Below are 27822 nucleotides of genomic sequence, written 5' to 3'. Positions count from 1 at the left end.
TTAAGATGCAAGGCCTAGCAAAAAGCTTCCCACAAATCCACTGGATAGCACAATGTTCTGTTTGACAAGTTCTGTTGCTTCTTCTATTATATTGTTGATTTCAGGTGCTGCTTTATTTTCTCATTTCTTAATCTGTATTTTTACTTTGTTTATATCTTTTTCAACTCTCCTCCAGTAGATCTGCACATAGCCACTGTGACTGGCAATCTGAAGGAGAAGAAAGCCACCACCTACTGCAGTTGCTGCAAGTTTTCCAACTTTCTGGAACAAAAATTCTGCACACCAGCCTGTCACTCCATCCATTACAATCTGAGTGGCCACTGAGTATTTTTCTACCATAGGTCTGGAACTGTGGCCAAACATTCGATTCCACCAGTGGTGTCTTCTTGCATACTCAGTTAAATACAACACTTTGTAAGAGTGATCTTCACTTTCATATTCTTGGGAAGAGAGGTTCTAGGCCACTATTATTCTGCCAGCAGCCAATTCAGAGGGTGGTCCCTGCCTGCCCTATTCTCCTCTGTACTGTAAGAGCCACTCTAGGCCAAGGAAGAAGTCTATGGTCTCTTTTTTCCCTTCTCCTCCTCCTCCTCAGCAGTCCAAATTTGTTAATCAAATTTACAATTGGAGTCTGGCTGAGATCTGAGCAGCTTCAGCCTCCACAGTGTGGAAGAATTCACTAACAGTTCTGTGCTGTGGTTTATCAACCTCAGCCCTTCCACTCTTTCCTGGCTGGTGTGTAATGTGTGCCTGGTCTCAAGTCCCCCAAACAGCTGTTCCAGACAGCTCTTGGATATTTACTAGCTATCCTGGAGGACAGACTAAATCCCACACCTCCCTATGCTACCATGTTAGTGCTCTACCTTTCCTTCTCTCTTTCACAAATCAATTTTCAATTTAACAGTACTCCTTACTACCATTTGAAAATAAGTGTTTTGGCCATTTTAGAAACCACTCAGCATTAAAATTATGAAACCTAACACATTTTCCTTTGTTAAAAATGACACTCTAGTATATATTTTTTTCTTTTCCACCTAAATACTTTAAGTACAAATGTTCTGTTTTATATATATTGTTCATATAATTACTCCACAAAGATGGGTCAGCATGTCCCAGGAAATAAATATATTAAGAAATTACAATACAGGAACTTCTTATGGAGTCTCTTCTGTATGTCAGGAGCTGGACTAATTTAAAGTTTTCTCATCATGCTTATAAGCTAAGTGTTATTGTTTCTAAATCAGAGAAGAAGAAATGAAGATGGTGATGTTTATTTAACATGTCTCTAAGTAACATACTTTGCATTCAAAATCAGTGTTCATGAACTTTACAGACACATCTCAATCACTTTGCTAGCCTGACTCTTGAAAAGTAGTCACTACATTAGAGCAGGCTAAATGTGTTTATTTAAGCAATGGTATTTCCTATGATTAAGTGCTGAAAGGCTTTGACCCTTCTAAAATTCTCTCTTTAAGTTGGTATAGTGGTGACCCATTATGTGAGCTTCTGTTTGAGGTATTACAGCATATTTTACTGTATTGATTTACCTATCAGTGAAAAATTTAATAAATATCTGAGATTATTGAAATATATACTTATCATCAGACAGGTATTAAAATTACAACTTTACAGTCAGATTCACTGGCCAAATGAAGGCCTTGATGCTCATCTTTTATGTATTAGTTAGGATTCTCTAGGGAAACAGAATCAACAAGATTTTATAAAAGTGTCTCATGTAACTGTGCATATGCATGAGTCCAAATTCCACAGGGCAGGCAGAAAACTGGTGACTTCAATGGATGTGTTCAATGAACTCCTCAGGAAATGACTGGCAGCTTTGATGAACTCCTCAGGAAACACTGCCTGATTAGCTGAAGAAGAAGTGATGGTCCTCTATCTGTCTTACTTAAAAGTCTTTGACTGATTGGGTTAAATCCAACAGATTTCATTCTCTCATTGTGAAAGACATGCCCTGTGTTGATGTAATCAGTCACAGCTGAAGCTAATTGACTGATGAGTTAACAAACAAGCTTTCTGGTTTATTAACCAGCCACAAATGTCTTTGCAGTAAAGATTAGGTCAGTGCTTGCTTGACCAGACACCTGGGTACTATCAACTGGCCAGTTTGATACATGAACCTAGTCATAACAGTCCACACTTTGTCAACTTGGCAGTTATACACATTGCCTTAAATCATACTTTATCTGTAAGTAGAGAGAAATAACAGATATATATTTCACCTAAAAATACTCCACTGTCCTGTGTACAACCAGAAACACACTAAATAATTCCAGAATACAGTGGAAGTCTTTGGGTGACATTAACTCTTAAAACTGATTTCCTTTAAATTAAATATCATAGCAAAACAAGGAGGAAATATTTATGCTATCATGCTCATTTCTGCAACTAGTCACATGATTGTAGTTCATATCTATCACTACATTCTTCCACTACCCATTCCATGTTCCCTTTATCCTCAGCAAGGACTTCAGCTGGCTGTGGTTCCTTGTCTGCTGGGGTGACCCAGACCTTATTCCTGAAGTTTCTCAGCAATTGGGAGTCCTGCCTGGATTGGGTTGGTGCAGTTTTCCATTGAATTTAATCACAGGGCATGGTAGTACTAAGAGACAGCTAGGGGATCTCCTGTATGCCAGGAAAACTCTTCTTTACCTCCATTGTGTAGCTGCAGTGCTACTTCCCCTTGATAGTCAGGATCAATCACCCCAGCCAGTACCACAATCCCCTTTTTACTGTTGATTCAGAGGCATAAGAAGCCCAAAGTAGCCAGGTGGCAGTCTTAACTTCCAGTTCAATGGAATTATTGCTGTGTTTCCTGGTGGAAACTCCCCTACTTTTGGAACTAAGACTTGTAGAACAGCAGAACTTCAGCTTGCAGAGACAGGAAACAAAAATTTTCCTAGTGAATCACTAGGAGTGATAGTGAGTGGTGCTACTCCTGTTTCCACCCCTTCAATCCTGGACCCGTGAATACTGGCTATGGGAGCAACAGCACCATAGAGTTGACACTGATTCAGAGCATACACAGCCTCCTGGAGAGCACTTCCCCTGCCATGCAAGGTATTGCCACATAGTTGGCACCATAATTGAGTCTTTAACAGGACATTCCACCATTCTATCAACCCAGCTGCATCTGGATAATTGGGAACATGGTAAGACCAGAGAATTCCATGAACATGTTGCCATTCCCTTACTTAATTTGCTAAGAAATGGGTTCCTTGATCAGAAGAAATGCTGTGCAAAATGCCATGATGGTGGATAAGACATTCTGTAAGTCCATGGATGGTAGTTTTGGCAGAAGCATTTCCTACAGGGAAGGCCAACCCATATCTGGTGTATGCATCAATTCCAGTAAGAACAATTCACTGCCCCTTCCATGATGGAAATGGTCCAATGTAATCAACCTGCCACCACATAGCAGGCTGATCACCACAGGGAATGGTGTGGGTCTCTGCTGCTGTCAGATTGGGCAATCAGCGGTGGCTGTGGCCAGGTCAGCCTTGGTGAGTAGAAGTCCATGTTGCTGAACCCATGCATAACCTCCAACCCTACCACCAGGACCACTTTTTTCATGGGCCTATGGGGCAATGACCGCAGTGGCTGGGGAAAGAGGCTGGTTGGTACCCACCAAATGGGTCAACTTACCCACTTGATTATTAAAATCTTCCTCTGCTGAAGTCACCCTCTGGTGAGCATTCACATGGGACACAAATATCTTCATGTTTTTTGCCCACTCATAAAGGTCTAGTCGCATACCTGTTCCCCAGATTTTTGGTCACCAGTTTTCCAATCATGTTCCTTCCAAGTCCCTGATCATCCAACCAAACCATTGGCAACAGCCCATGAATCAGTATACAAATGCACCTCTGGACAATTCTCCTTCCAAGCAAAGTGAACAACCAGGTGCACTTCTGGAAGTTCTGCCCACTGGGAGGATTTCCCCTCCATTCTCCTTCAGGGACATCCCAGAAAGGGGCTGCAGTGCTGCAGCTGTTCATTTTCAGGTGGTACTTGCATATCATGCAGAACCATCTATAAACCATGCCCAAGTTTTCTCTTCCTCAGTCAACTAATAGTAAGGAACTCCCCAAGAGGCCAGAGCTGTGGACTGGGAAAGAGAAGGTAATGTGGCAGGACTGGGGGCCATGAACATTTGGGCCACTTCTTCATTAACTTATTTGCTCCTTCAGGACCCACTCAGACTCTATCTTGTATATACCATTTCTATTTGATAATTTAGTGCTGCTGTGCATGCCCAACTTTATGACTTAGAGGATCGGACAACACCCAGCTCATAAAAGGTAACTCAGGTCCGATGGTAACTTTGTGGTCTGTGGTTAGGTGTTCTGTCTCTACTAAGTCCAAATAGAAGGCAAAAGCTATTTTTCAAATGGAGAGTAGTTATCTGCTGAGGGTGGTAGCCTTTACTCCAAAATCCTAAGGGCCAGTGTTGTGATTCTCCTATAGGAGCCTGCCAAAGTCTCAAAACAGCAACTCTATTTGCCACTGACACTTCCAGCACCATTTGATCAACTGAATCATATGGTCCAAGTGGCAGAGCAGCTTGCACAGCAGCCTGGACCTATCACAGAGCCTTATCTGGTTCTGGTCCCCACTCAAAACTAAAAGCTTTTCTGCTCATTCAGTAAATGGGCTGGAGTAGCACACCCAAATGAGGACTATGTTGTCTGCAAAACCCAAAGAGGCCAACTAAGCATTGTGCCTCTTTTTTGGTCATAGGAGGGGCCAGATGCAACAGCTTATCCTTCACCTTAGAAGGGCTATCTTGGCATGCCCCACAGCACTGGACACCTAGAAATTTTACTGAGGTGGAAGGCCCCAGCATTTTTTGTTGGATTTATCTCCCATCCTCTGCCACACAAATACCTTACCAACAAATCTAGAGTAGTTGCTATTTCTTGCTCACTAGGTCCAATCAACATGATATCATCAATATAATGGACCAGTGTGATGCCGTGGGGGTGGGGGGGGGAGAAAGGATCAATTTCTCTGCAGACAATGTTATGACATAGGACCAGAGAGTCGATATAACCCTGAGGTAGCACAGTGAATATAAACTGCTGGCCTTGTCAGCTGAATGCAAACTTTTTCAGTGGTCCTTACTAACAGATATTGAGAAAAATGCATTTTCCAGCTCAATAGCTGTATACCAGGTATCAGGAGATGTGTTGATTTGCTCAAGCAATGATACCACCTCTAGAACAGCAGCTGCAATTAGAGTCACCACCTGGTTCAGCTTATAATAATCCAAGACCCATCTGTTTTCTGCACAGGCCTGAAAGGAGAGTTGAAGGGGATTTGGTGGGAATTACCACCCTAGCATCCTTCAAGTCCTTAAGAGTGGCATTAATCTCTGCAATCCCCCCAGGAATCTGGTATTACTTCTGGTTTACTATTTTGCTAAAGAAGAGAAGTTCCAGAGGCTTCCACTTGGCCTTTCCCACCATAATAGCCCTCATCCCATGAGTCAGGGAATGAATTTGAGGATTCTGCCAATTTCTGATTATGTCTATTCCAATTATGCATTCTGGGCCTGGGGAAATAACCACAGAATGGTTCCAGGGACCCATTGGACACACTGTGAGACAGACCTGAGCTAAGACTCCATTGATCACCTGATCTCCATAAGCCCCAACTCTGACTGGTGGACCAGAGTGATGTTATGGATCTCTTGGAATTAATGTCACTTCTGAACCAGTGTCTAATAATCCCCAAAATATATGATTATTTCTTTTTCCCCAATGCACAGTTACCTGGTAAAAATCCATAGGTCCCCCTGGGGAAGGCTAGAAGGAAGATTAACAGTATAGATTTTTGGCAGTGTAACAGGGTCTTTCCCCAAGGGTACCTGGACTTCCCCTCATTCAAGGGGCTCTGGATCTATAAACTCTCTCAAGTCTGGGAATTGATTAATGGTCCATGACTCTGCTTTTGTAATTCAAGGTAGACTTTTGTTCACTTGACCTAGAGTCCCTCTGCTTATACAGCTCAAAAAAGAATTTAGTGGACTGCCCATCAATTTTTGCTGCTAGGTACTCCATGATCTAGTAGCCAATGCCATAAGTCTCTGCGATTCAGATTATTTTGGCTGCTGCCTTGGGTCTGTTTTTCATTATGGTAGCCATGCCCACCTTGTCTTTGATGATTATCTGCTGCCATGTGGCTTCTTTTGACTTGGGATCTGATTATCCCCATTGTGCTTAAGGACTCCAGCTCAATGACAACAGTTCCCACAATAATAACTGACCTACAGAGAAGGGTGACTACCGATCTCTTCAGGGATGATGGAGATAGTCTCACAAATTTATTCCTCACAGTCCTGGTAAAAGGTATGTCCTCTGGACTTTCCAGGGGTGTGTGAGCAGGTCTTCCATGATAAATCCACTCTAACATTCCAATCTCTCTAAGCCTTTGAATTTCCTTGTCTACACATTACCAGGGCACTTCTGGCATTTTGACCTCAGATAATGTCAGCAACCTTTTGATCCATGTTTCAGCCAACCACCCAAATAAACTGTTAATGCTCTTTCTAACCCCTCAAGCTACAACACTGAAGATGGAATCTCTGTTTAGTTGGCCCATATCAGTAAATTCAGCCTGATCCAACTTTATATTCCTTCCACCATTATCCCACACCCTTAATATCCATTCCAACACATCTGCCCCTGATTTCTGTCTGTATAAGTTGGAAAACTCATGCAGTTCGTTTGAAGTATGTGTACTTCCTCATGGGTCACACTTTGTACCTCACCCTTCAGGACCTTTTAGAACTTTAGTCTAGTTATAGGCCTTGAAGCAAAGACCGGTGGTGTGGTTGGGTCATGAAAAGAATTAGAAGTATCCCTCAAACCATTTACCTCAGGACATTCTGTTGCAGTTTTATCTCCTGAAACAGGATTAATCCCTCCAGAAAGAGGAATGATGGTTGCTTCCTCAGGGAGAGGTGATTACAGGATTAGCAGGCAATGAAGGATTAATCTCTTTAGGTAGAGTGTAGATGGTGGGCTCCTCAGGGCAGACTGGAGGTTGGGAAGTTGTTTCCTCAGGGCAAACCACTACAGGTATATCTAACAAAGACTCAGCAGAATCCAGTGTTCCAATGTCCTCACTGCCATTATTATCAATCCATATGTCCCCATCCCGTTTTAGGATCCCATTCTTTTCCAATCAATGTCTTTACTCTAACAGCAGACACCCTACAAAGTTGAGATTTTAGTTTATGTTGTAAATATGCTATTCACACAATAAGACTCTGGGTCTGGTTTTCAGAAATCTCAAGTCTGCAGCCACAAGAAATAAGATTTGTTTCAGGGCACACATAGAAACATTTACATCTGTCACACAGTGCTTTAGTTTCAAGTTTGAAATGTTTAGCTCATCCCTTTCTCTTACAACTTTATCCAGTGTATCCAAGAGCAACTAGCCAACATCATTATACCTCTTAACTCTACAAAACTCTGTCTAGGTGTCAAGAACACTGTCACCGAGAGCCTTGCTTTGTACAGTAGTATGATTAGGAGAATCTAATGGTGATATTTCATGTATCTCCATTGCCAACTCACACCATAGACTGTCAGTGCCATCTTGATTACTTGAAATGGAGTCATTAGTGCCTTTGAATCTAATTAGAGTAGAAAACAATTGTAAAAGCCTATTTTAAGACTGTTTCTCAAGAACCACTCCCAGTACCAAGTTGTTTTAGTTAGGGTTTTCCAGGAAAACAGAATCAACAAGAGATATCTATAAATATAAGATTTTATAAAAGTGTCTCACATAACTGTGCATATGCACAATTCCAAATTTCCTAGGGCAGGAAGCAAACTGGCAACTTTGATGAACTCCTCAGGAATGCTTCACTGTTTAGCCAAAGATGTAGTGAAAGTTCTCTATCTTTCTGGCTTAAAAAGTCTTCAACTGATTGGATTAAATCCAGCAGATTGCATTCTCTCATTGTGAAAAACATGCCTTTCATTGATGTAATCAGTCACAGCTGCAGCCAATTGACTGATGATTTAATAAACAAGCCTTCTGGTGTATTAACCAGCCACAAATGTCCTTGCAGTAGTGGTTAGGCCAGTGCTTGCCTGATCAGACACCTAGGTACTATCACCTGGTCAAATTGACACAAGAACCTAACCACAACATTGTTGAGCTGTCTTCTTACTCAGTGAGAAGAATCCCAACACAATTTTTTTGCCCCCAAAGTAATCACCAATGGTATTTATGTTTAAGACCCCTAATAGTTTCTTTCTGATTATTAAATCAATATTAATGGAGATCATTTCATTTAGGAGATATCATTACATGTTCCTGAAATTTACTGGTTTCTAACATAAATATTCAACTCATGGCAATGACTAGGCACCAGTTCTTCTCAAGACTATGGAAAATTTATGAATTAAAACCCCAGAGAATTTATCATTCAATTCAGATTCACTATTCTTTTCTGAAACCATTGACTTATACTAACATGCTGCTTGGGGAGTGAAATAATAATAAGAGCAACAATAAAACAGCATTTACTCATTGGCTACCTCATAAGATCTGGCAGTGTGCCAAGTTCTCTTTACCTGCATTATCTTTTATCTGAACAATAACCCTTTTGTGTAGGGATTATTATCCCTCCTTTATAGAATACCAGAAGCTTAGAGAGATTAAATGCTTTTTTCTCAAAGACTACAGAGATACTAAATTGTATATTCAGAATCAGAGCACCAGGACTTTTGTCTCCAAAGCCTATAATCTTGCTACAGACCATAAATAAAAAGATAATATTAGAAAGTTGTGCCATTAAAAAATTATCAGAGAGAAAGCCAGTTTCTGTAATAATATGTCCCACTGCATACTATGCAGTTATTTAATTATTTACGTAATATTGGAAACCTAGATATGGTTAGATCAAGGTGTCTCAGATCTTGAATTTTTATACTATGGTCAAAAAAATCTACAGGTTCATCTTTAATACTGTTGTTGACTATCTTCTTTCTCTTTTGCATGGCCATGCTGAGTGCTCATATCTGCCTAATATGCTACCTGCCACATTTAAATCTCCAGCTCCGACCTGTTTTCTAAATTCCAGTTCCATGAATCCAATTTCCTGCAAATGGGCATCTGGTCATGAAGGTATCCTAGTGCTTACAACTTAACTGACATTAATTTGGATTCATCATTGGAAACTCAGGTTTGCTTCTCCTGCTCTAAACCCATCAACACCTGATCCTCCAAACCAAATATTCCATAAACATTGCCTGGTCATATGTTTTATCATTTAACATTTCAAATCTAGGACAAAGTTCTGCCAATTCCACCTTTTAAATATTTATGAAATCTGTCACCTTCTCTCCTTTCCAATCCATCACTCCTATTCCTGTTTTGGTGTTTATCATTTCTTGTCCGGAGTGCTGAAATACTTTTTCTTGTAGTCTTCCTTCTCCAGTCTTCCCTTCTCCCATCCGTTTACCACATATCTTCCAGATTGTGCTTTTTCAATGAAAGTATCCATACCAATGCCAGTTTAAACCATCTCTGTAGCTTCTCACTGCCTGCATAGTAAATTCCAAATTAGCAAAATGAATTGTGAAATCTGCATTACCTTGTCAGATTTGAATCACCAGTTCATTTATGCCTGTACTTATTCTCATAACCTATTGTGTACATAAAATAATTGTCTCCCAAGGATGTACACAATTTAATCCCTGACATTTGTGAATATATTTCTTTATAAGCCAAAGGACTTTGCAGATGTGGAGAAGCTAAGGATCTTGAGATGGGGAAACTATCCTGGATTATACATTGTTCTGATGTCAAAACAAGAAACCTAAAGAGGGGAAGGAGTCAGAAAAGTAAGGTGAAAGTAAGATGTGACTACAGAATAATGGTCAAAGAAATGCAATGTTGTTGGCTTTAAATTAAGATGGAGAAAGGGGACCAAGAGTCAATAAATGTGGCTGGTCTTTAGAAGCTGGAAAATTCACAACTTAATTTTATCCCATGGAGATTCATATTGGATTTCTAACCTATAGAAGATAAGAATGCTTTCTTGTTTAAAATCACTGTTTGTGGTAATTTGTTATAGCAGACATAGAATAGGACATGTTCAGAATACTATCATTTTCATGAGCAGACCAGTATGTTTCACCCTTCATAACTTTGTTCATTTGTTCTCAATTTTTCCTTTTTTATAAACTTTATTTTAGAGCACTTTTTGGTTTACAGAAAAATGGGAAATTTGGTAGTTTCCATATACCACCCTGGCATGCATACATATTTTCTCTTATTATTAACATTTTGTATTGGTGTGGTACATTTGTTACATTGATAAAGCAATATTGATGCATTATTAGTAACTAACATCCATAATTTATATTGTGGTTCATTCTTGGTATATAAAGTTATACAGGTTTTGACTCATGGGTAATGTCATGTTTGCACCATTAATTTTCTTTTGTTTGGAATGATTTCCTAAATTTTAGACCTTTCAGAGAGAGTTTTCTAACATCTTTTTGCCTTAAATTGTACAGGCTGTTTTGGGAAAAACACCTTCTCCACACACCCACATACATACAATCCAATGGAAGAAATGTTACTGTGACACAAATGATATGTAAAAAGCCAATTTATATAACATATATATATATATACATTATATATTTTACGTATTTTTAAATTTTATAGCATATTTTCCAGAATTTACATAGTTTTATAATTTATAAAACATCAACAATTAATAAAAGAATATATTTTTAATAATAAACAAAATTTACATGAAATATCTAACAAAATACATGTGTGACCTTTGGAATAATTAAGAGAGCTTTTTGAAGGATTTAAAAGTAATACTAAAATAGATTTCAATATGCAATATTTTCTTGGATTTGGGAGACTCAAAATCATAAGTGTCACCATTTGCAATATTAACATTACAATCAATGCACTTTTTCACTTCTTTTATTTTATTAGAGAAGTTATAGGTTTACAGAAAAATCTTCCATAAAAATATAGAGTTCCCATACATCCCCTAATATTAACACCTTGCTTTTGTGTGGTACATTTATTATAATTGATGAAAGAACATTATTAAAATTTTTAACATTAGTCCATGATTTATATTAGGGTTCACTGTTTGTGTTGTACAGTCCTATGCTTTATTTTTATTTTTATTCTAATAATATGTATCTATACAACCTAAATGTTTCCCTTCTAACCAACTCATGTAATTCAGTGCTGTAAATTGCATTCATAATGTTGTGCTACCATTCACTTTTTAAAATTAAATTCAGTTTTATTGAAATATATTCACATACCATACAGTCATCCATGGTGTACAATCAACTGCTCACATATCATCATATAGTTATGCATTCATCACCACAATCTATTTCTGAACATTTTCCTTACATCAGAAAGAATCAGAATAAGAATAAAAAATAAGAGTAAAAAAGAAGACACAAATTACCCCCATCCCACACTATTTTTCATTTAGTTTTTGTCCCCATTTTCTACTCATCCATCCATATACTAGATAAAGGGAGTGTGATACACGTTTTAATCTACACTGTTAAATAGTCATCTACAGGAGTCCAGACTACTGGGTTGGAGTTTGAGAGCTTCAGGTATTTGCTTCTAGCTATTCCAATACATTAAAACCTAAGAGTTGTTATCTGTATAGAGCATAAGAATGTCCACCAGAGTGACCTCTTGACTCCATTTGAAATCTCTCAGCCACTGAAACTTTATTTTGTTTCATTTTGCATCCCTCTTTTGGTCAAGAAGATATTCTCAATCCCTGATGCTGGGTCCAGATTCATCCCCAGGAGTCATATCCTGTGTTACCAAGGAGATTTATACCCATGGGAGTTGGGTCCCATGTAGTGGAGAGGACAGTGAGTTCACTTGCTGAGGTGGCTCAGTTAGACAGAGAGAGGACCACATCTAAGCAACAAAGAGGTACTTGGAGAGACTCTTAGGCAATTATATGCAAGTTTAGCCTCTCCTTTGCAGTAATAAGCTTCATAAGGGCAAGTCACATGATATAGGGCTCAGCACATCAAACCAACAGTCCTAATGTTTGTGACAACATCAGCATCAGTTCAGGTGAGGAACTCCAACACTTCTACACTTTCCCCTAGTTTCTCAGGGGGGCCGCATGAATATGTTCTTATTTTCTGCCCAAATTACTTTGGGATGTGTTGCTATTTCACGCTAACCAACACTAACCTATCATATCTCACTTCCTGTTCAAAGTTCCATGTAATTGTGGTGCTTGAACAAACTGATTGGAGTTATATGGTTTAGAAAATATAGATCCTGCACCAAATAGACATCTCTTCCCTTGGTCTCACATGGAAGTTGAAGTTTTAAAACAGTTAGTTTTGCCCTTTACCCAGTTTGCCCTAGCCTTAAACAGATCTGCTTCATTCATGCCACTAATTAAAGTCTGGGCCTTTTTCAGCTTTTTATTTTTTTTAACAGTTGCTTTATGCACTAATACTAACATTCATATCTGTGAGCTCTAGCTCTGAGTTTCAGATGTCACAGAGATGCCCATTATTCCAGAGACCAATCAGGATATATATTAAGGGAGCAGCATCTCAAAGTTTGGAGATAGCCATTACAATTCAGGAATAGATTTGACTGCTGTAAGTTTACAATCTAGGGACCATTACAATAATTGCTTCCCTCTTAGACTGTGTTCTAAGATTTAATTCTGAGTTTACACATTGTAGTTAGTCCATATTGGTGAGGCATTATAGAGTTTGCTTTTATTTCTGGTGTACTTCACTCAAAATGCTGTGTACAGGATCCATTCACCTTGTTGCATGTCTCACAACTTCACTCCTTCTTGTAGTTGCTCAATATTCCATTGTATGCATACACCACAGTTCACCATTCTGTTCCTCAACCTATGTACACTTAGGCCACCTCCACCCATTGAAAATCGTGAGTACTGCCTCCATGAACACCAGTGTGCAAATGTTCATTCATGTCTCTGCTCTCAGATCTTCCAGTGACATACCCCATAATGAGGTTGCAGAACCTTATGGCCCCCACATATTTGGCTTCTTATGGAACTACCACAATGACCTTCAGAAGGGCTACACCATTTTGCCTGCTCATCAACAGTAGATAGGTACATTCCTCTCTCCATGCTTTCTCCAACACTTTTACTCCTATATGTGTTTTTCCTTCAATTTTATAGAGTTATATTCACATAGCATACATTTATCCACACTATACAGTCAGTCAGTCATGGTACTATTATAAAGTTGTACATTTATCACCACAATCAGCACTTGAACATATTGATTACTAAAAAAGTTGTTTTTTTTAGCAAATAATAATAAAAAAGATGATTAGAAAAATAATATCATACAATACAGTATAATAGTAAGGACAGAAAACAACACCACTACCAAGAATCCCATATCTTCCCTTATATCCCCCTCTCATATACACTTAGCATTGGTATATTGCCTTTGTTGCATTTAATGGAAACATTACAATGTTACTGTTGACCATAGACTCTAGTTTGCTTTGATGATGTTTTTTCCCAAATACCATACCTTTTCAACACTCTGCATGGTTGATATTCATTTGCTCTCCCACATGCAGAAACATTTTTATATTCGTACATTTAGTAACAGTCTTTGGCCACTTCAGTTTTTGCCAAGTTTTACAGTCCCAGTCTTTATCACCTATCTTTACCTCTGGTGTCATACATTCTCCTATCCCACCTCTTTCAGCTTTACTCACAGGCATCTTTGTTTGGTGTACTTACAATACTGTGCTACCATCACACATATTATGATATCTATTTCTGGATCTATACAATCAATCCTGCTAAACATTCTGTAGTCCCTCGGCATCAAATGCCAGATCTCTACCTTCTTTCTATCTCCTGGAAGCCTGTGTTGTCAGCTTTTAACTCTCAAAGTTTCTTCATTAATGTCTGTTCATATTAGTGAGACCATACAGTATCTGTCCTTTTGTTTCTGACTAACTTCACTCAGAATAATGTCCTCAAGGTTCATCCACGTTATTATATGACCCATATCTTTGTTCTGTTTTACAGTCTCATAATATTCCATCATGTGAGTATACCACAATTTGTTTATCCAGTCATCCATTGATGGACATTTGGGCTGTTTTCATCTCTTGGCAATCAAGAATAATGCTGCAATATTAAATAAATAATTTAATATTATTTTATTAAATAATAATTTAATAATTTATTTAATAAATATTAAATAAATAAAACTGCAATATCAGTTTACAAAGGTCCATTTGTGTCTTAAGTTTCAGTTCCTCTGAGTACATACTTAGCAATGGAATAGCTGGATCATATGGCAAATCTATACTTAGCTTCCTGGGAAACCTCCTCACTGTCTTCCAGAGTGGTTGCATCATTCTACATTCCCACCAACAATGAATAAGTGTGCCTCTTTCTGCACATCCTCTCCAGCACTTGTAATTTTCTGTTTTTCTTTTTTTTTTGGGGGGGGGGGATAATGGCCATTCTAGTAGGTGTGAGATGATATCTCATTGTGGTTTTGATTTGCAATTCCCTAATATCCAGTGAAGTTGAGCATTATTTCATATGTTTCATATGTTTTGGAGCCATTTGTATTTCCTCTTCAGAAAAGGGTCTGTCCATGTCTTTTGCCCATTTTTTAATTGGGTTGTTTTTCTTTCTGTTTTTGAGTTGTAGGATTGCTTTATATATTTGGGATATTAAACCCTTGTCTGATATGTGGTTTCCAAATGTCATCTCCCATTGTGTAGGTTGCCTTTTTACTTGTCTGACAAAGTTCTTTGATCTCAAAACTGTTTAATTTTGAAGAGCTCCCATTTGTCTATTTGTTTTTTGGTTGCTCGCACCTTGGAAACCACCTCCTATCATAAGATCTTTAAGATATTTCCCTACATTTTCTTCTAAGACTCTTATGGTCTTGGTGCTAATGATTAGGTCCTTGATCCATTTCAAGTTAATTTTTGTATAAGGTGTTAAATAGATATCCTCTTTCATTCTTTTAGAAATGGATATCCAGTTCTTCAAATAGAATTTATTAAAGAGGCTGCTCTGTCCCAGTTGCTTTGGCTTGACTGCCTTATCAAAAATCAATTGTCCATAAATGTGAGGGTTTACTTCTGAACACTCAATTTGATTCCATTGGTTGGTATATCTGTCCTTATGGCAGTACCATGCTGTTTTGAGCATTGTAGCTTTGTAATATGTTTCAAAGTCAGGTAGTGTGAGCCCTCCCACTTTGTTCCTCTTTCTCAAAATATTTTTGGCTATTCATGGTTCCTTGCCCTTCCAAATAAGTTTGTTTATTAGTTTTTCTATTTCTGCAAAGTAAGTTGTTGAAATTTTAATTGGAATTGCATTGAATCTATAAATCAGTTTAGGTAAAATTGCCATCTTCACTATATTAAGTCTTCCAATCAATGAAAATGCTATGCTCTTCCAATTTTTTTTTAGGTTCTGTTCAATTTCTTTTAGCAGTTTCTTACAGTTCTCTGTGTAAAGGTCTTTGGTGTCCTTGGTTAAGTTTATTCCTAAATACTTGGTTCTTTTGGTTTCAGTCATAAATTGAACTTTTTCATGATTTCCTCCTCTTGTTGCACTTTACTTGTGTATAAGAGCAGTACAGATTTTTGGATGTTGCTCTTGTAGCCTGCCACTTTGCTGTATTCATTGATTAGTTCTAGTAGCTTTGCTGTAGATTTCTCTGGATTTTCTACATATAGAATCAAGTCATCTGCAAATAGTGAAAGTTTCACTTCTTCCTCTCCAATTTGATGCCTTTTATTACTTTTTTTTTGTCTAATTGCTCTAGCTAGCACTTCCAGCACAATGTGCAATAACAATGGTGACAGTGGGCATCCCTGTTGTGTTCCTGATCTTAGAGGGAAAGCTTTCAGTCTCTCCCCATTGAGTATGATGTTAGGTTTGGTTTTTCATATATCACCTTTATCATATTGAAAAATTTCCCTGTTCATATCCTTTGAAGTGTTTTCATCAGGAAAGAATGTTGAATTTTGTCAAATGCTTTCTCTGCATTGATTGAAATGTTCATGTGGTTCTTTTGCCTTGATTTATTGAAGTGGTGTATTATATTAATTGATTTTCTTGTGTTGAACCAGCCTTGCATACCTGGAATAAATCCCACCTGGTCATGGTGTATAATTCTTTTAATATGCTTCTGGATTAGATTTGCAAGTATTTTGTTGAGGATTTTTGCATCTATATTCATTAAAATGATTGGTCTATAATTTTCTTTTTTTGTAGTCTCTTTGTCTGATTTTGGTATTAGGGTGATGTTAGCTTCATAGAATGAGTTAGGTAGCTTTCCATTTTCTTCAATTTTTTTGAAGAGTTTGAGCAGGATTGTACTAATTCTTTCTTGAATGCTTGGTAGAATTCACAAGTGAAGCCATCTGGTCCTGAGCTTTTCCTTTTTGGGAGCTTTTTGATGACTGACTCAATCTCTTTACTTGTGATTGGTTTGTTGAGGTCATCTATTTCTTCTTCAGTCAATGTTGGTTGTTTATCCTTTCCTAGGGATTTGTCCATTTCATCTAAGTTGTCTAGTTATTAGCATATAGTTGCTCATAGTATCTTCTCATTATCTCCCTAATTTCTGCAGGCTTGGTGGTTATATTTCCTTTCCCATTTCTGATTGCATGTATTTGCATACACTCTTTTTTTTTTTTTTTTCCTTTGTTACCTAGCTAGCGGTCCATCAATTGTATTGACTTTCTCAAAGGACCAACTTCTGGTTTGGTTGATTCTCCCTATTGTTTTCCTGTTCTCAATTTCATTTATTTCTGCTCTAATCTATGTTATTTTTTCCTTTCTGATTGCTTTGGGGTTAGTTTGCTGTTCTTCCTCCAGGTGAACAGTTAATTCTTCAATTTTTGCTCTCTCTTCTCTTTTAATATAGGCATTTAGGCCAATAAATTCCCTCTCAGCACTGCCTTTGCTGCATCCCATAAGTTTTGATATGTTGTGTTTTCATTGTCATTTGCTTCAAAGTATTTACTAATTTCTCTTGTAATTTCTTCCTTTACCCACTGGTTTTCTAAGAGGGTGTTGTTTAGCCTCCATATGTTTGTAGATTTTATGACTTTCTGCCTTTTATTTATTTCCAACTTCATTCCATTATGGTCTGAGAAAGTGTTTTGTATAATATCTATATTTTAAAATTTGTTGAGAGTTGCTTTGTGACCCAACATGTGGTCTATCCTAGAGAATATTCCATGAGCACTTGATAAAAATAGTGTATCCTGTTGTTGTTGGATATAGTGTTCTATACATATCTGTCAAGTCTAGTTCATTTATCATACAATTCAACATCTCCATTTTTTTGTTGATCCTCTGTCTAGATGTTCTATCCATTGATGAGAGCAGTGTATTGAAGTCTACAACTATTATTGTAGAGGTGTCCACTTCTTTCAGTTATCTCAGTGTTTGCCACATGAATTGGGGCATTTTGGCTTGGTGCATAAGTATTTATGATTGTTATGTTTTCTTGGTGAATTGACCCTTTCATTAATATATAGTGTCCTTCTTTGTCTCTCTTAATTGTTTTACATTTGAAGTCTAATATTTCTGATATTAATATAGCTACTCCTGCTTTGTTCTTGTTGTTGTTTGTGTGAAATATCTTTTTCCAGCCTATTTTTGTCCTTGTGTCTAAGGTGAGTTTGTTGTGGACAGCATATAGATGGGTCCTGTTTTTCAATCTATTCTGCCAGTCTGTGTCTTTTTATTGGAGAGTTCAATCCATTTACATTTAGTGTTGTTACTATAAGTGCAGTACTTTCTTCTACCATTTTGTCTTTTGGATTTTATATGTCATATCTTATTTTTCCTTTCTCTCTTTTACCTTTCCTGATAATCATTTCTGCATGCTTCTCCAGCTCTCTCTCTCCTGTTTTTTCCTATCAGCCTGTAGCACTCTCTTTAGTATTTCTTCTAGCACTGGTCTCTTATTCACAAACTCTCTCAGTGTCTTTTTGTCAGAAAATGTTTTAATCTCCCCTTCTTTTTTGAAGGACCATTTTGCTGGATATAGAATTCTTGTTTGACAGTTTTTCTCTTTCAGTATCTTAAATATATCATGCCACTCTCTTCTCACCTTCATGGTTTCTGTGGAGAAATCTGTACATAGTTTTATTGAGTTTCCCTTGTATGTGATGGATTGCTTTTCTCTTACTGTTTTCAGATTTCTCTCTTTTTCTTTGACATTGGACAATCTGATTAGTAAGTGTCTTGGAGTATGTCTATTGGGGTGTATTCTTTGGGGTGTGCTGTACTTCTTGAATCTCTAATTTTATGTCTTTCATAAGAGTTGGGAAATTTTCAGTGAATATTTCTTCTATTATTCTTTCTGCCCCCTTTTCCCTCTCTTTTCCTTCTGGGATACCCATAACACATATATTCATTAATTTCAGGTTGTCACTCAGCTCCCTAAGATCCTGCTGGTATTTTTCATTTTTTTCACCATCTGTTCTTTTGTGTGTATGAATTCAAGTGTCTTGTCTTCCAGTTCACTGATCCTTTCTTCGGCCTATTCAAGTCTACTGTTGTGTCCCTCCGTTGTGTTTTTCATTTCCTCCATTGTGGCCTTCATTCCCATGAGTTCTGCCATTTGTTTTTTCAAGTTTACAAATTCTTTATGGTCATCTAGTGTAGTCTTTATATCCTTCATCTCTTTTGCTATATCTTCCTTCAGTTCATTGAACTGATTTAGCATTAGTTATCTCAACTCTTGTATCATGGTAGAACTATTAGTTTGTTCCTTTGGTTGGTCCATATTTTCATGTTTCCTAGTATGGCTTGTTATCTTAAGTTTTCTAGGCATCTGATTTTCTTGATTAGTTTATTCTGAAGCTTGTTTTCTCTGTTTTACCTAGGGGTTTCTTGACGGATGTCTTTGTTCTCTGATGTCTATTGTTCAGTTCAACTTATTCTAGACTTCTAACTTAAGTTCTATTTCATTGATCAGAATATTTCACCTCTTGTTTTTCTGTTTCTTGCCCTGCCTCTATGTAGCCTTTTTGTGAGAAGTTCTTCTCAGATATGGTTGACCACAGTTATATTTTCCCAGTCTAGAGAGGCCCAGTTCTCATAAGGAGGGTATGGAATTTTCCTGAGAATGAGATCCTTGCATGAAGCCTCTAGAATCATTGCTTTTCCTTTGATGTCCAGCAGGTGGCAGTTGCCAGACTGCAGCTCCCCTAACAGTGTAAGGAGGTATGGAGCCTTTAGTTCTCTTGGTGACTCTAAACCTGTTGGGGGTGTGGCTGACAGAAGCTGGAAACTGAATTCCAGCCCCTGAGGTCTGAGTTCCCAGAAGGAGTGCTGTCAGTTGAGCTGGACCTCCCTCCACTCTCCCAATCCTAGGAACTCCAGTTGTTTCTCAGGGGCACTATTCCCTTCTCTCTCCTCTTTGGGGCAATGCCAGCTAAATTCCTTAGTCAGCCTGATTTGCCAATTTAAGATGGGTGTGGAGACCTTCTTCAGAAGTGAATCTGGAATTCAAAGATGTTCAGGGTACTCTGTCTCACCCCAAGCCTAGCCTAGTCCTTCAACTTGGGCTTTCTGATAGAAAATAACCACATATGTTACTTTTGGATTAAAAAAAAATAGAACAGGAAAACAAGAAAAAAGAAAAAAGAAAGCCTTTTCCCAGCCTGGAAGTTTTATTAGTGTCAGACTAGAGCATTTAAAGATGCACTTTGGGCTATTGTCTGATAAATACTCTCCAACACATTCAATTCTGCCCCTGCTGGGGGCTATTGAAATGCAAAGATAAGAAGTCAGTAAGAAGGGAGAAGGGACAAAATGTAGGGGGAAAGAAGGAAAAAAAGGCTTTTCTGGAGCATGGAACTGGGTGACTTCTTTTATGTGCTTCCCCCCCCCCCCTTCTTGGAGCCCAACCCTACTTTAGCACCCCAGCTCCAAAAATTAGTTAATTAATTTGTCAATCAATTCTGCAGTTGAGGTGGGGTTGAGCCCCCCTTCTTGTCCTCAGCAGATGTTTGTTTTTTGGTGTTTATTTCTCTTTCAGGGAGCCAGCAACAAGGCAGTCCATGGAGTCTGGGTGGGGAGGGGTGCCAGACCCCTCGTTGGGGGAACTTACAATGTTTGCTGCTATCTTAGCTTTTCTTCTGATTCCAAACTTGTGTCTGATGTGTGATTGGTTACTAGAGACCCCCAAAACACTGTTTAATGTAGTTCTTGGGTAATTACCAGCTGTTCTAGAGGAGAGACAAAATTCTGTGCCTCACCACTCTGCCATCTTGCCCCACCTTGACCAATGCATTTTTATTCCCAATCCCAGTGGTATTTTCATAGAACTAGAAAACATAATTAATGTTGAAAGGTAAAGGGTCACAAATAATTAAATCAACTTTGAACATAAGAGGTAACTTCCCTACCAAATACTAAGCTATTTTAATGCTAGTGCTATCAAAGTGGTGTGGTATTACTACATATATGGACAAAGAGAACAATGAAATAAAGACAGGCATAGACTCAAATGTGCGTGGGAACCTGATAAATGAGAAAGCACTGCAAATCAGGGAAGAAAGCATGATCTTCATGAAGTAGTGTTCAGACAAATGGCTCTTCATGTGGAAAAACAAAACAAAACAAAAGAAATAGACCCTGACTTACACTATGCAAGAAAAATAGACTTCAGGTGTACTAGAGGTCTTCCCATTAAGAGCAAAGTTTAATAACATTTATCTAAAATTTTGGAGAATATTATTAAGATACGGGGTCTTGGGACAAGATATGGAAGCCATGAAAACACAAACAACAAAGGAGATCAATAAATTTAACTACTTATATAGGGTAAAGGACTCATAAGTAGAGATAAAAGACAAGTCAAAAAATGTGTGGACTTTTTTTCTGAGCATTTAACAAATATATAGCTATTGCCCAGAATATATAAGGTTTTCCAACATATCAATATGTAAAAGGAAACAAAATAGAATATTTCTAAAAGACATGAACAAGCTACTTACAGTAGAAAAAACCTGAAGAAACAAATAACATGTAAACACCATTTTTAAAATTTTCTGTAAATGACAAGATGACAATAAGGTAATAAGATAATTTGAATATATATTTTAAAACTAAGTAATAATGGTATATATACTGTTTACAAAAGTACATATACATGTTGAATGTACAGAATTGTGGACATAAAGGATGCATATCTGCTACAGGATTGTAGGATATTGCCCACTTTCTGCCCCATCCCTCTTCCAGAATTAATTCCAATTTCTCAGTTTACCACCATTTACCCATTTCTGTGACTAATTCTTTGGCTAATTATTTTTAAAACTTAATTATTTAACAATAAATATCTTAACTTTTTTGTCCTTCTGATTTGCATTTTTCATAATATTCTGCCAATTTCTCTACATCCACATAAACAAGTATTTCGAACCTCAGCTCCTAAAACAATTTATCTTTCAGAGGAAATTTTAAACATTTTCCACTGGATGTGTGGGGTGGGGGGTGGGTGGCAGTAAAGAGATGCAAACTCTTGTGCTCTGAATGTTATGTTCAAAGGTTACAGAAGTTTGCAAATTCCTTACAACCTTTACATGGACAAGAATTTCAAATCCACATCTAAGTTGATAACTGGAAAATCCTTTGAGAGTTTGGTCCTTTGCGTATTTTCTTACTAGAGTTTTACCAAAAGCTGAATAACTAAACATTGTATTTTAAATTACACTTTGGAAAGAAACTTTCCCAGTCACTGGGTTTTCTGCTCTTGAGGTTTTGTGTACAATTCCAGAGGCTGTCAATTGTGTGTCTTTCCATCTTTCAGCATATTGTAAGGATGAAAGGAAGTTGTGTCCAGATATGGATCCCATCAAATAGAGTATTCAAGGAAACAGGTCAGAAAACCTTTCCAGATTTCAACACCTATAATGAAATTATGGCTATATGTCTGAAAGAATTGGAATGAAATAAATGCACCCATTATGATGTTTCAAAGAGAGGCAAATTATTTACTTCAGAAAAGGGGACAGTTTTAAAACCAGATTTCATTTTTAAGATTATATGATGGAATGAGATACTACCCAAGAGCAAGATTTCTATTCTAAGTGGGAGGGAGTAGAGGGGTATATTTTAGTAAGGGCTCCTGTCAGCAATAAATGCAAAAGGTAGAAGGGTCACAGAATTTCCCAGTACAGAGCTAAAAGAAAATGAGGAATTATAGTCCAGGGATAAAAACTCTGGGAACTTTGCAAACTACCATAACCTTTTCAGCTTTCCCATGTGTATAATCTTTCTTATTCCTTGTCTTTATCTTAGTATTAATTTATAGAAAATACTTGTATTTAGGATTATGTTAGCAAGGGGGAGAGTGGTTTTATGTATACAACAGAACACTGTGGTTCAAGGTTAGTGTTTTGGGCTCCTTTAATTTTTTGTTTTTTTCCTGAATTACAATATTTTCCAGTAAGGCTGTATTTTTAAAGTCCTTATCTTTAAGGTGTTTTTCTGCTGCCTTATACAGCGGTCTTCCAGAGGCTTTCATATCAGTGATATGAAATCTATATAAAATCAGTTATATTTAATGCATATGGGAATTATGCAAAATTTACAATGTATAATAACAAGCACTAATAAAGTCTCATTATATTTGGAAATTTAGAAATAATGTGAAGCTCTTGAGAGGATAAATGATTGCATATCTTCAAAGTGAGGAAGTCAAATGAAGTGTACATCATGTTTATACAATTGTCACATGGTGGAAGAGAATTCAGCTAGCAAAGAAAAAAAGCCGCCATAATTTTTAAGAATAATTTTAAATGTAACAATGTTTTTGTTTATAAGAAGTTCTTACAGAAACTTAGGTGACAAGTATGCTATTATTTTAATATTCACTGTTACTGTGATTAATTTATTTACTTTTCTAATTGTGCTATTAAGAAGAGTGTTGATTCTAGGGCAAAAATATGTGCTAAAACTGAATTCTTATACATTTGTTATAGAATTTAGAAGTAAAAATACCTGGAAGAAAACTACTAAGATGCTACACATGTAATTAAATCAGGAAATAAGATCTGGATATATTACAGATGAAACTGGAAAAAAATCACACTTAACATAATGTTAAAAAGTATCAGTTTAAGTTCTCAGAATTATCTTGATCAGGCAAGCAATGCATATGTAGTTAGTCTTGAATTACTTGGGGTTTCATAATATGAAGTATTTAGAAATATTTAGAAATACGTCCCTCACATTAATGGAAATATCCTGCATTAAATCACCCAATGATACATTTAAAAAAATCACAGTTAGGTACAAATAACTTATTTAACACATATTTCAAATGAAAGTGTTATTCAAATTATCATAAGTACTGCTTCATATTAAGTGTATAACACTGCTTGCTGTTTTTCATTGTATGATTCTTACCCCTTCTTTTTTCCCTTTGCTTTCTTGTCTTTCCTTTTCCTTTCTTTTCTTTTGAAAACTTAAGTTTTTTTTCCTCTCTCTCCAGTTTTTATATTATGTATCTGTGGTGGTTTGGAGCTCTATGTACCCCATAAAAACATGCTTTTAAACTTAATCCATTCCTGTGCTTCTGAACCTTTTGTAAATAGACTTTTTGATGCGGTTATTTCAGTTAATGTGTGGCCTACCTCAATCAGCAAGGGTTTCAATTCTATTACTGGAGCTCTTTATGAGCAGAACAAAATTGAGTCAGATAGAGAGAAAGCCACATTAAACAAGAAACTGAATGTCAAGGAGAACCTTGAGAAAGGAGAGGCCAGGAGAGGTTGCCATGTGTATTGTCATGTGACAGAGAAGCCCAGGATTACCAGCAGCAAACCCTAAAAGGCAGTCTTTGAGAAGAAATCATCAGCTCGATGATGCCTTAATTTGGAGTTTTTCTGAAAACTGTGAACTAATAAATTCCCATTCTTTAAGCAGATCCATTACATGGTATTTGCTTGATTAGGAAAGGAAACTAAAGCAGTATCACTGCAAAGCAAGTAGGTCTTCCAAACAAACCCTGCTATATTGCTGCAAGAAAACAGGCTGGGAATTAAACCTACTCTAAATTACCAAAAGCATTATAGTAATCTAGACATCTTTTTACATAAAACCAGTGTTCTTTTAGAGTACTAGAATGTTATCTCAAGTAAATGATTGCTGAGAATATAATTTAACCCTTTATTTACAGATTTTAAATTTATATAAAGCAATATGGGACTTGCCTTTGTTACTCATGACCATTTATTCTAAAAATTAGCTACTTTTCATGCTTCTGAGTCCTAAATTCCACTCTAGTGTTCTATTCATATAGCTGGAGTTCATGATTCATAAGTAACTCTTGACTCCTTAAATACTGTCTGAATCATTATACATCACAGCAGAGTTTAACTGTTAAATAGAGATCAAGCATTTGCTGCCCATTTTTCTCTTTTGTCTGAAAATAAAACAAAACAGTTTACAAAAATATATATATATATAATGTAATCTATTCTAGGATATTTTTTGCTGTATTCTAATTTACTTATTCTTTTACATGAGAGAAATTTTATACTTCTTCTCAAAGTAGTTATACTAGTTTTGTTTCATGCTTTGATTTCAAACCTGCAAAAACTATTCCTGGAAATAGTCTGTTAGATTAGTCCCAGTATGTAATTTTCATTAACCTGCTTTATTTATGCTTCATGTTTTATTTATTTTTCTAATTAGAAATCCAGCCAGGTTCAAATGCTGAAAGCAGCAAGAAGGCTGAATGGACCCACAGTTTGTCTTCATGAGTTGAGTCTCAGGTGAACATAATCAGTGTCCCTTGTAGAAATGCACTACATGAGCTAATTTTTATAAAACTGGAACAAGTCTCATATAATTTTTATAATATCATAAAACCTAATGTTATGTTAAATTGTATTTTTATATTCAGCAAGGACATTAGGAGGAGACATTGCAGTGAAAAGCAAAATTTTAAAAAAGTTCTTTGCATTTCATTCTACAACAGATACCCTTCAATTTTCTAACTTCATTGCCAGCTAATTTTGAGGATTTAACTTATAAGAACAAAAATATATTAAGCATTTTAACACATGTGGTTTTTAATATTTTCAAACCAGGTAAATTATAGAGCTGATGAACTTGCTTGAATAAAGAGGTATGCATTGGCAACCAGAAATGTTGCATTCACTTACATGTGAAAGTATTCTTTTGTTAATCTCCATTTTCCAGCTCTTAAACATTAATCAGCTCTTCATAATGCTAGAGGAGTTTCACAAATATACCACAATTTTATCATCCCTTTGCATTTTACTCTAAGCCAAACAAAAAATATATTTTTAATGAATATCCAATTGTAATAATAGCAACTTCAAAGTGAACAAAGGATTTTATTAAGATACTAATTTACTTGCTCTGCAAACAAACCAAAAAACTCAGATGAAATTTAAATAAGCTATTATTACAGCTTGATGGTTTGTGAATTGATGTGGTTTTACACAAGTTCGCAGAGATAGGTAGATGCAAACCTGTGAAACAAAATCAGATATCTTGAACTGGTTTAAGTATGTGTGTGTTTGTGTGTTTCTCCCCACTAAAACTTTCTTTCAAATCAGATAACTGTAAACCCACTCTTATACTTTCATTTATGCTGTCTTACCCATCCTGTCATTATTATCATATACTTTTTTACCTCTTCATTGTCATTAATATTGGTTGTTATTCTAGTCTGTTATGCAGGAGCATAACTGTCATCATTGTCTCATCCACTCTGACTGTATACATCTAAAAGTTGTACTAGATTTTATTTCAAGATGCATCCAGATTTCATATTTTTTCCTTGCTTACTGCTGCTATCCTGTCCTAAGCATCAAATCAACTAATTATTGAGTTATTTAAATCTATTTCTGGTTACATTTTTTCTGGCTTCTCCTCCTGCCAATTCCCCTTGTGATAAAAAATAGCCAATTATTGCTGGAAGACTTCTGTCACCTTGTCACTATATTGATCAGGACTGTATTATGTTCTTGTTGCCTAAATATTCAGAAAATATATCCCCACACCATTTGTCTAAACTCTTTATCTGAATTACATCATTTGCAATGCAATTTTATTGAAATGTATTCATATACCATACAATCTTCCAAAGTCTATAGTCAGTTGCTCACAGTATCATCACATAGTTGTGCATTGATCACCATAATCAATTTTTTGAACATTTTCATTACTCCAAAAAATGAGAATAAGAATAAAAAAAGTAAAAAAGGAAACCCAGAACATCTCATACTGCTTCCCCCCCCATTATTCATTTACTTTTTGTCCCCCTTTGTCTACTCCTTTGTCCATACACTGGATAAAGGGAGTGTGAGCCATAAGGTTTTCACAATCACACAGTCACACTATGTAAGATATATAGTTATATGATCATCTTCAAGAATCAAGGATACTGGATTGCAGTTCAAAAGTTTCAGGTATTTCTGTCTAGCTATTCTACTACACTAAAAACTAAAAAGGGATATCTGTACAATGCATAAGAATAACCTCCAGAATGACTTCTCAACTCCATTTGAGATCTCACAGCCACTGAAACTTTATTTTGTTTAATTTATCTTTCCCCTTTTGGACAGGAAGGCTTTCTCAATCCCATGATGCTGAGTCCAGGCTCATACCTGGGAGTCATGTCCCATGTTGCCAGGGAGATTTATATGCCTGGGAGTCTTGTCCCATGTTGGGGGGGAGGGCAGTGAGTTCACCTGCCAAGTGGACTTAGAGACAGACAGGCCACATCTGAGCAACAAAAGAGGTTCTCTGGGGGTGACTCTTAGGCACCTTTGTAAGTAGGCTTAGCCTTTTCTTTTCAGTAACATGCTTTATAAGGGCAAGCTCCAAGATGAAGGAATTGGCTTACTACAAAGGTATTCCCCAATGCTTGCAAAAATATCATGAATTCCCCAGGTGGGGAAGTTTAATATCGCTACATTTTTCCCCAGGCCCTCAAGGAGGCTTTGCAAATACATATTTAATCTCTGCTCAAATTACTCTGGGCTGTATTGGAGTTTCACGCTACCCTATAGAAACCAACCAGATCTCGCCCTGTATTCAAGGTTCCATGTAATTATGGTGTTTGAATAAACTGGCCGTACAAGTTAAATTATATAGTATGCTATGGAAAGTATAGCTTTTGTAACAAATAAACATCTCTTTCTTTGGTCTCACACAGAAGTTGAAGTTTTAAAACACAGTCAATATCACCCTTTTTCCTTTAGTCTGGTTTACCTTGGTTCTAATCAGGTCCATTTCATTCCTATCTCTAATTGAAGTCTAATCTCTTTTTCTATTTTTTTTTTAACATTTGCTGCCCCCCACCCCCAAGCCCTGTGGTCTGAGTTCTCTGAGGGAGAGTTACCATTTGAGCTGGGTCCCTCTTCTGCCCTTTCTTAGGGAAGATAAGCCCTTTAGGGAATTCTCTTCTACATTTGAGTTTTTCTTTTGACTCTCTACCTTAACTCCACACTTGGCTGGTCAGTGCTGACAATTGAAATGCCTGAGGCTTTCTCTAATGAGCTACTTAGAATGAAAGAGAAAAAAAAGGAAAAATCAAGAAGTCCCTTTTTCAGAGCCAGTCTCCAACCCTCCAGTTCACCAGATAAAAATCACAGTTATTACCCAGTTCTGTGTGTCCCTTTTCTTGGGTCATAGCCGTTTTCCAGTGTTCTGAACTCAGCAGACTCCATAGGTCTCTGTTTTTATTTATTTATGTA

General features: G+C 36.9%; 1 pseudogene; it reads right to left on the bottom strand.

Moving 5' to 3' along the window:
* Positions 1-27758, bottom strand: LOC119511972 (annotated as a pseudogene).
* Between the last annotated feature and the right edge of the window lie 64 nt (positions 27759-27822).

The sequence above is a fragment of the Choloepus didactylus genome, chromosome 2, assembly GCF_015220235.1.
Source record: "Choloepus didactylus isolate mChoDid1 chromosome 2, mChoDid1.pri, whole genome shotgun sequence".
NCBI lineage: Eukaryota > Metazoa > Chordata > Mammalia > Pilosa > Megalonychidae > Choloepus > Choloepus didactylus.
Note: the sequence above shows the minus strand (reverse complement) of the source record. Positions and strands in the feature narration are given on the sequence as shown.